General features: G+C 40.7%; 1 pseudogene; it reads left to right on the forward strand.

Annotated features, from left to right (window-relative positions):
• Positions 1 to 739: 739 nt before the first annotated feature.
• LOC119231446 (protein FRA10AC1-like) lies at positions 740 to 3,207 on the forward strand (annotated as a pseudogene).
• Positions 3,208 to 9,961: the final 6,754 nt, after the last annotated feature.

Here is a 9,961-nt window from a genome sequence, read left to right on the forward strand (position 1 = left end):
AGGCACTGCATTTGCTATCTGCTGGCCTGGAATAAGACTCAGTGCAGACCAGAGTCTCAATATATATGTGCTAGTTGCATGAAAAGGCAGCATTTTGGATTGCGTTTCTAACAATGAAAGGTAAAGAGACTAAGTGTTTTGGGTTATGTTGCAGGGTTTCTGGAACTTAGGAAGATTTTTAAAGGTCACTGATCCAACCAGAACCAAAGGTTTCCTTAGGGCCACTTTTTATAAATCAGATCTACTCAGTACCTAAAAAATGAGTAATAGCATCCAATAATTTTTCAATTCATCTTGCCTTTCCCTTCCCAAATGGTAGTAGACCCTTAATACTTACCCAAAATTATAGTCCAATTGCTCTATCTCCATAACCAAGAACTAATTCCATAACAAGGCCTTATGGATCTTTATGGCCAACCTTACATTCATTCCCAATTTTAGGCAAGTGTCCTTGGTTCCTCTATTCTAAGGATGAAGGAACTAAGGCAGTCAATTGAAGTTTTAAAGCTTATCCTAAGAACTGGTGGTTCAAAAACCTGTGGTGGGGTTACCTACCTCTCTGTGGTGAAGAGCCCTCCCAAAATTTAGCCTGCTATCCAACATTTAAACACAAACTGGGTTACCAGATGAGAATAACTAGGCAGTCTGTTTTTCTGATGAAACACAGGCATCCCATTCAGGTCTATGGGTTATGGAGATCCACCATTAATATTCCTTTGGGTGATAATATAGAAGTGCCATGTCTCAACCTTCCCAGGCAAGAAAAGAACAATGTCAATATTAAATACATTGTCCCCAATCATTGCGTGAGAGCACTTCCATTAAGGAAATATCACTGAACTATCAATTTTGCAAACCCTTATGAGCTGCAAAGACTACCAGACAGAGACAGAACGAAGGAGTATTTTTTGTTTGATAGCAACATTAGTGTCCCCTTTGAACTTGGATTGAATCTCATTGTGCCTTTCAAGAAGCAAATCTTTGAAGCTCTAAAAAGACCCTAATAGTCTTTAACGATAGGGAAAAAGAAAAAAAAGTATGAATTTGATAAATAGTCAAAGAACTGGGGACCTCCCTGGTGGTGCAAGAGGTTAAGTCGCAGCACTATGAAGCTGTCCGCAGCCACTGCAGTACAGCACAAGTTCAATCCCCAGTCGGCCAGGGAGCTAACCCACATGGTGCAGCAGACCTCCCCTGTCTCACCCGCTGCTCCCCTCAGCAGTGTATTTCAGTCAATCTGCCTGTTCTGCTCCCCACTCTGTCTCTGGTGAATCCCCTCACTACCCACACCTCTGGCCTGTACCCGAGCTCTTGTATGCATAAATAAATAAATCTTAAAAAAAAAAAATGTCAAAGAACTGATCCTACCACAGGCCAGAGAAAAACACTTGCCAGGCCTTGGGGAGATAAGGAGGATGAAACAAGGAAAAGAAAAACAGTATTAGATTAAACTATATAAAACTACCATTTTTATTGATCAAGAATGATTCGATTCATTTAAAGTGTTCAACTTTATCAATAAGAGAATCACACCATGTTATGCACCTAGCATATATAACTTCCTTTTCCCCAGAGACTGAGCAGTTTTACTTCCAGCAGCTTCCTTATTGTCACATGACCCTGTTTCCTCCATGGGAAAAAATTAGTGTAAAGACCCTAAACCAACTAACTCAAAGCAAAAGAAGCAACATGTGTTAACTCCAGACACGTTTTGGTTTCCCATTTCCTTGGGCCTCTGAAGAGTCAACTGCTATAAACAGAATACCTCCTTGGTTCAGCTCCAGCATCAGATGGTTAGCACTGTCTATGAAGATATGCCAGTTCAAAACCAGTCATGAACTCAGCAGAAAAAAAAATGTGCACTTCATAGGAGAAATCCAAAAACTTTTATATTCAGTAAGAAGACACATTGCATCAGTGAAGTTAATATTCTCAAATATAACTTTAAAAGAGTAATACATAATTTAAATAACATATAATTTTAAGGAGTAATATAATAATTATAGAGCCATGGGAGGCGGGGAGAGGGAGCAGTGTCCACTGTGGGGAAGTTCTCCACCAGGGTCAGGGCAGACTTGCAGCATCTGGCTCAGGTGGTGGGTCGATCACTGCAGCCCCCAGGAAAGGAGGAAACTGAGGACTCAGGGGGCGAGTTTGGCAGCAAGAAAGGAAGGGATTCTGAAGACACCGGGAATCTTGCTACTACTTGGTCCTTGCCAGTGGATCCCTAGCCTGAAATACATGGTGGTGATTATGACTCTGATTTTAGTCATGATGAGCACTGTGGAAGATCTAGCTAAAGGAAAAAAAGGGACAGTTGAAGATTCTTTGCTGCTCAAAAAGTCACTTCAGAAAGAAAATGACTGGGTAGGGAAGAAGCAAAAAAGAGATGATTTCACCTCTTCGCTGCGGATGCTTATCAAAGACACAAAAAAATTGTAATGACATATTTAAAATGACAATGTGTTTTCTATGGTGGCAAAAAGGGCCACTTGAAGAGATTAGGGGAAATGGTACATCCCATATGGATGTTACATGAGAAAAATCGTATGGAATAAGAAGGATGAAATGAAATGACAGAAGAGACATGCAAAGAGATACTACGATAAACTACTCAAGGAATACTGCATAGCAGATCTCAGTAGATACAAAAAAAAAAGTTCAGATTTAGGTGAGTAATAGAAAAAGAAGTAATTTCTGGAATAGGCCAGTTTTTCTTTGGGAATAAATATTGTGATAAAAAAAGATGGCTTAGAGAGTTGGGAAATTAATTTTGGTCATATTGAGTAAGATGACCTAAGACATGCACTTATTAAATCAAGATTATACCAAGAATGTTCATTTAAATTAAATTTTCATCATGTGAGAAATGCCAAGCCAAAAAAACAAAAGATAAAGCCAAAAGAGGTTATAAAGAATCATCCCCTAAAAAATTCAGGTTATCTTCTACATAAGAGACAGCCAATAAGAATAAAGGACAGTCATTCTCAAAGAAACTAGAAAATGTTGTAAATACAAACGTGAGAAGAAACAAAGTACTTCATAAACGCAACTTTGGAGGGCCCACTACCAGAGTCAGGGGAAAATTTGCAGGAGGAAGAATTTGATAAATATTTTCAAAATTTGCTCCTGTGGCATGTGAGAAAGAAGCTGATACTCCTTATAGGAACGTGCACTTTGAAACTCTTCACAAAAGCTTTTTTATAAGTTGCAGCCTGAATACTTTGGAAATAAAAAACTAGCTACTCTCAGGAAAGAAAAGAAAAAGATACAGAGCCATGAACCATGGGATTGGGATACTGAACACATTATTCTTCTCATGTAGACCAAGAGGTATGACCGTACTCCTTGAAGAGCTTTACACACTGGGAAATCCATTTCACTTCTGGTTAGTTTCAGATCCCTCATTGATCAAAAGGAAAGAATTGGATTTAGGTCATCCAAGATTGTCCACTCCTGTTTCCACCACCCCACCCTCACCAGTCTAAGATCATTCCACAGCTAAACCATGACTGTCCTCCTAAAGAACAATATTAAATAATGAGAAGGGCATGTGAAAGCGAGGAAAACAATGGCATAAGTGACCCCAAAACACATTTAACTTACATTGTTTCAAAATAATTATTGCCAGCCTTTATGAAGGGAACCTCCTAACCTTCTAGTTCAAGGTGCAAGGCTTATGTAAGAGGCACAAAAGCAGAAGAGAAGGTATTATGGTTACAGGTTTGCCTCCGACATCCATCTGGTGCTTGTCTGTTTTAAGGATGATCACTGTAAGCTGGTGAGGCAGACTAATGGGGAAAGCACAGAGACGAGCTTCAGCTGACAGAGCTAATAATGAACTTATACATTCTGAAAAGTTTTCCTTTCAAACTTTCAAACTTAGGTTTTAGATATAATGACAATACCTCTTTTTGGCAACTGAGAGCAAATGCACACTGTGGCACAGGGTGGGGTGAAGTTCTGTGTGTGCTGTTCACCATCCATTCTTTAGTGCCTGCACAGAGCAGGCCCTTGACATATAATTGTTGATTGAATGAATTTTGTAAGAGGTTACACAGTGCACATGAATCTCAAAAGCTTAGCAGTAAGATAAGTTGAATGCCTAGTGTAGTTGGAATCTTTGTGAACTATGAGGAAAAAAATTCCTCTTATATTTAAATGGCATTTATAAAGTGTTTCTGTGTCATTTCCAGACTAAATTTTTATGATGTAAAAAATTGTAAGACTCCAAGTACATAGTATATGTGTGAAATACATTTGTAAGTAGGTTTGAAAAGAATAATCAGCCCACACTTTCACTTTTCACCACTTCATCCCAACATATGCAAATGAAGTTAATAATGAATGTGGGAAGAAAATCTTTTATATCCATATTTAATATCCTTTTACTATTTTATTTAAATCTATTTTCACCATAGAGTGTACTCTTGGAATTCTTCCATTTACTCCCATAAAAGATTTCTAACTCTAAACTCTTTAATGGAAAGTAATAACCAACTGAGAGCAGAAAACTCTAATCTTAACCTGCTCAAAAAAAAATAATAATAACATTAAAGAAAGCAAATGAGGGCTTTCCTGGTAGCATAGGGGCTAAAGACAGTGCTATCAAGCTATCACCAGCCACTTCAGCAGGAGTTCAATCCCCAGACTGCCAGGGAGCTACTACCCACATGGCGCAGCAGACCTCTCCTCCCTCACCAGCTCCTCCCCTCAGCAGTGTATTTCAGTCATTCTGCCTGTTCTGCTCCCCACTCTCTCTGGTGAATCCTCTCACCCCCACACCTCTGGCCTGTACCCCAGTTCTTGTATGCATAAATAAATAAATCTTTAAAAAAATAAAATAAAGCAAGCAAATGATTTGTAGCTAACACTGGAATTCAGAGATAACTAATAAATTCTTTTTCTGCAACTAGCAGGAATCAGCCAGGGAAAGATTATCCAAGAATATTTTTAAAATCCCAAGGGAACTTAAACAGCTAAAGAGTCGTAAACTTTACAAATCTATATTATCAAAAGTGAGAGAAGAACCTAAGATTCTTTATTTAAACCAAGATAGGAAAATAAAGAAGAAAAGTAGTTGTCAATTTTTAATTTGAGATTGTTACCAAAGTGTTTGTATTCCTTTAAACCTCGCTCTACAATATATTATATTTTAAAACTAAAAGGCATTTCCAAGAACTTTTAAATGTCAATATTAGCAAACACTATGCTTTGATTTTGTAATTTTTTTATTAAGAAAAAAAGTTAAAATAGGAAAATGCTCTATGTTCTATTCACATCAGTAAGGCACAACTAGGCAAAGACGCTCACTGAACCACAGACCTAAGCACAGAAACCCCATTCACATGCATCAACATGTACAGGAAAATAAAGTTTCCCCTTGACCATGTCTCATAAAACTAGCAATTATGAGAAATGCCCCACTGCTGTGAACATGGTTCTAAAATTCCCATCAAAGCTTTTAGTCTTCCTGGCTGAGTCGATGGGCCACAATTCAATCATAAAATATGATTGAAATAAACATCTCCTGATTTGCAGTTTTGAAATTTATCTAATATTTGTTGAATGTCTACTGACTATGCAGGGGACTTCATGAACAAAGGTGACCTTGACACGGATCCTAATCTGCAGAGTAGTTACAAACTGCTGGAGAAGAAAACAAAGCATGGGCACCAATCGTATCCAAAGCACAAGGGCTTCCTTCAAGGGAGGTGCAGCTGGTATTCAGAAGATGGCTTGTGGATGGAAAGCTCAGGCATGAAACTTGGAGAAGCATCCATTTAAGCTGGATTGTAACATGCAGAATGGTATTTAGGGGGAGAAGTAACAACCTAAGCAATGGCTAAAACTGATGCATTTTGTGTGGCCTGAAAAAAAATGTTTCATTTTTTAAAATTTGAATCAGTTGTCAGCATTTTAAAACTAAGATTTCACATAAAATCTGGGTTTTATGGCTTTGCTTGAAAATAGCAGATTTCACAGAGCCCCTGTCCACACATAATAAGAGTCAGCTGGAGCTCCGTAGCAGCTGCTCCTTTAGAAGGGCAAGGGTCCCTTTAATGTGGAATACAGAGAACCAAACAAAGGGTTAGACAAAGGCACACTTTAAAACCAGCCCTTGAAAGTTGACCATAGAACTGAGGCATCCAGAGGCGGAGGTGCAGGAGGAGGGGCTATCACAGGGTGGGCAGAGTGCATAATGGACTGTGGTGAGGGACAAGGGGGCTCTGGTGGTGGGTGCACAACAGGGCCTGCACCTGAACGGGGAGGGCCTATACTCCCAAACTCTAACAATGGTGTAAACCAGCATTTAAATTTTTGATAAAAAAAATTTAAAAATAAGCGCAAGAGGCTCTACAGATGCCCTCCGAGCCTCACTCTGCCTGCCTCCTTCTTTGTCCTGGGAGTCCCCCACAGGACAGTGCCTTAAGACTCCTGATGTAAAGTATGAGTGTGGGTGATGCCAGAGGTGTGATGGTAAATGGTCAACAATGGACTGGTTGTTACATTGTTCAAGCATTATATATGGTTCTTTAAAAAAAATGTTATGTAATATCTAGTTTTTGCATGATATGGGCTCATTACTTGTCTTATCTGTGAGGTGGTCCAGGTGCCCCACTGTTTGCATTGTTAGGGTGTGAAATCTCCAGTTGTTGCTTCTGTACATTCTTTGTCACCAAGTGCCTGTTTTCTTCTGCAGTTGGAAGTTTTGCATGAGGGATCATCTTCAGGATGAACTTTTCAGAAGGCCCCATGCCTCCGCATGCCCCAATGCAGATATAACAGTCTAACCTATATTTTATATTCATTTATGGGCTCAGAATCTCTACAGTACATGAATCATATAGAACCTCCATTGTACATATGGCAGCCTGGGTGTTACATTTTTACAGAAGTTTCCTTTTCCTCCCCAACCTTGAGCAGGCCACCATCCTTGCCCCAGTCCTGAGACAGGAAGCAGAATTTTTTTCCAGTGGTGGATGCAGAAGCCTTAGAAACTCCCCGCTTTATGCTGAGGTCTCACTGCCAGCCCTCAGCATGCCTGGACCTTGAACCCACACCTCTATAGGGCACTTATCAACTCTGCATTCAGCTCCTGCTCTCCATCCAGGCTTTGCCTCTGGCACCTGGAGATTGCCTTGGAGTTACTATGACTTTTTGTGTTCGACTTGTTATATTTGAGCATCAGGAGTGGGCTATTGATGAGATTGCTGTGAGGAATTCACGAAATGATGTTGATGAAGGACCTAGGACAGCTCCTGGCACATGCTAGGTGTTCCATAAATGGGCAACAGAACAAAGAGTTCTGGTTGACAGGAACACCAGGCTATGAAGGGGGCATCAAGATGAGACTAAAAGAGAGGCTTCTTCTGCATCATTGGATGTGAATGAAGCCATGTGCAGGAGCTCAGACTAGAGCTTCAGAGGGCACAGAAAAGGTTTGAACAGAAGGGTTAGCATTCTGCTTCTAGTAGCTGATTCTGGAACCAAAATCAAGAAAGTTAATTAGGTGCTTCTGGCCCTGATAATGGAAGAAGTCATGGGAATAGGAGTCATAGGGCTAGGTGTGGGATGAAAAAGAGGAGTGAGATGCAAATCAATGTGTTCTGAAGCCCAACTCACTGTGGAATACAAAAGTTAGGATGTTGAGAATTCATTTAATCATATTTTGGATTCAGTAATATAAATAGAAGAAATGGGAGTTGAGTCTGATCCAGAAGCTAAGGCTACCTTGCTTCATTGTAGAACTGAGTGTCTGGCCTGCTGGGCAGGAGCCCTCCATTGGCCTCACTAGGTCTGTTCTGTCCAACCTCTTCTGTTCCCAGAATGCCAACCTGTGGCAGTACCAATAGATCTCATTGTTAGGTTTGGGTAGTGGGGAGGCGCAGCAGAATTAGACAGAAGAAAGGAAAGGAGTTTTGGGATTGACTCTCCCTTTCCCCAGGGGGATACCTCAGGCTATCTGCAACTCTCAAGGACAGCCTTCTGTCAAGAAGCCCTCTCTTTACACTCTCTGGTTTCCGCTTAGTCCCTATTATTACACTCCGGCCCATCACTAGCTTTTGTCGTTTCCTAGAATGTGCCCACATCTTTGTAAAAAAATCATTTTAGTCACAGAAATAATTTTGACCAACTTCTCAATTTTTTTGAAGACGAAACTGGAACCATTACAGTGACTTACACAAAGCAGGTTGGTAGCAAAAGAGAAACTAGGTTAGAACACAAGTGTCCTAAATCTCTTTCCAGATGTCTTCATTCTGCTCATTAGCCATAAACTCCATCACAGTGGCATCATCCTCCAAACATGGGTGAGCCCTTTGTGTGAGCACCTACATATACACACACAGACACACATGCATGTACATGCACACACGACACACACATATACATGAGTAGACACATGAACACACATGTATACATACACTTAGACATAAACACAGATCAGAGACACACATAGACACAATCACACCATTGTATGCCGGTACATGCAATGAGGCAATAAAAAGCAGCCAGAGAGCTTATAAACAGCATTCCTGGGAAAATAAAAGTAGGAGCACAGTGAGGGTTATATAGGAAAGGAGAGTTGAAGCCACATTGGTCTTGGAGAGGCTGACTGCAGCCCTGCCAGCAGCCTCTTCTCCCTCCTCCCTTCATTGATTCCAAAAGTTGTGTGGGAGGGAGAGCAGGGCCAGTGGAGAGTATAGTAACCCTTTCAAATGCCAAATAGGAATACGATGCAACAGGACTTATAGGGGTGGCTTCTAGGTACAAACGGCAATGGGAAAAATGATTTGAACACTAAGATTCTGAGATCTGGACATCTCAGTGGCTTTTCAGGGAAAAGGATAAAATGTGAGATACTAGCATTATACAAAAAAAAAAAAAAAAAAAAACCCAAACAGGAACTGCAAGGGCCAAGAGAGTTGGGAGAGGTAAAGGAAGCATTAAATAAGGCTATGCAAGTTTTGTTTTCTTAGCCTTAGAGCAGGTACTAAGGCTAACACTGTTCAGAAAATTCTGCCATCAGGCACCTTGAGAGTTCACCATGCCCTAACTGCGCATGGAAATCCTAGAAATCCCAAGAATTTGACAGATAATTTATTTTTGTAGGTGAAACACACATACAGCAGATTGACTTTCCATACACACTAATCCAGCCCTTCCTCAATGCCCCATATCACTCGCCAGAGTGATCAGCAATAACCAAGTGAATTCTTGGTTCCCCCAGAAGCAGACCCAAAAACAAGGACTCGGGCAGTGGGTATTGAATGGATATAGGAAACCTAAGTTTTTTCAGCAAGCCATTCACCACAGTGGGTATCTAAAGCAGACTATGCAGCAGCCCTAAGAAATGGGGCACTCCTCATGGGCATTTCTTCACTACCAGCTAAAGCCATTCGGACGCCACTCCCAGGCTGCATTCCTTCTTCGTCACTACTCATGGGCCTTAGGCAGGCTTCCCTGTTTCTGTAGTTGGAGGGTCAGGCTGGGTAGGAAAAGAGACCTTATATACAGATACTGGTGCAGATACTTGTAGCTGAATGTTGGCAATGTTCTCAGAAAAATGGGCACACCAGGAAGAGAGATTATCACACAGGATACTAGCAAATTCATACCCTGGCACCGGGCTGTAGAAATAATTTTTGAACACATCCTGAGGGCAGGAACTGGACCTTCTTCACTCTAGATGTCCAGGCTGCGCTGGATCACTCTATCTAGGCTGCCAAATCTTCACCTTTGAGAAGGCTGGGGGTCACCACTGGGAGGGAGGAAGGAAGGATTACACAAACCAAAATCACCAGAAACTTCTACCACAGGGACCAATTCCTTTCAAGTTGTAACTTCTGAAAACCTTTCATTTCAGTAATTCACATAAATTCAAATTCAGGAATTCAAATAAATAAAACAAAAAGTCAAGCCACTTGACTAGATTGCAAATCACCTGTGCATGTATATT

This window comes from Talpa occidentalis, unplaced genomic scaffold (genome assembly GCF_014898055.3).
Source record: "Talpa occidentalis isolate TD23 unplaced genomic scaffold, MPIMG_talOcc4v2.1 talOcc4.7, whole genome shotgun sequence".
In the NCBI taxonomy this organism is placed as follows: Eukaryota; Metazoa; Chordata; class Mammalia; order Eulipotyphla; family Talpidae; genus Talpa; species Talpa occidentalis.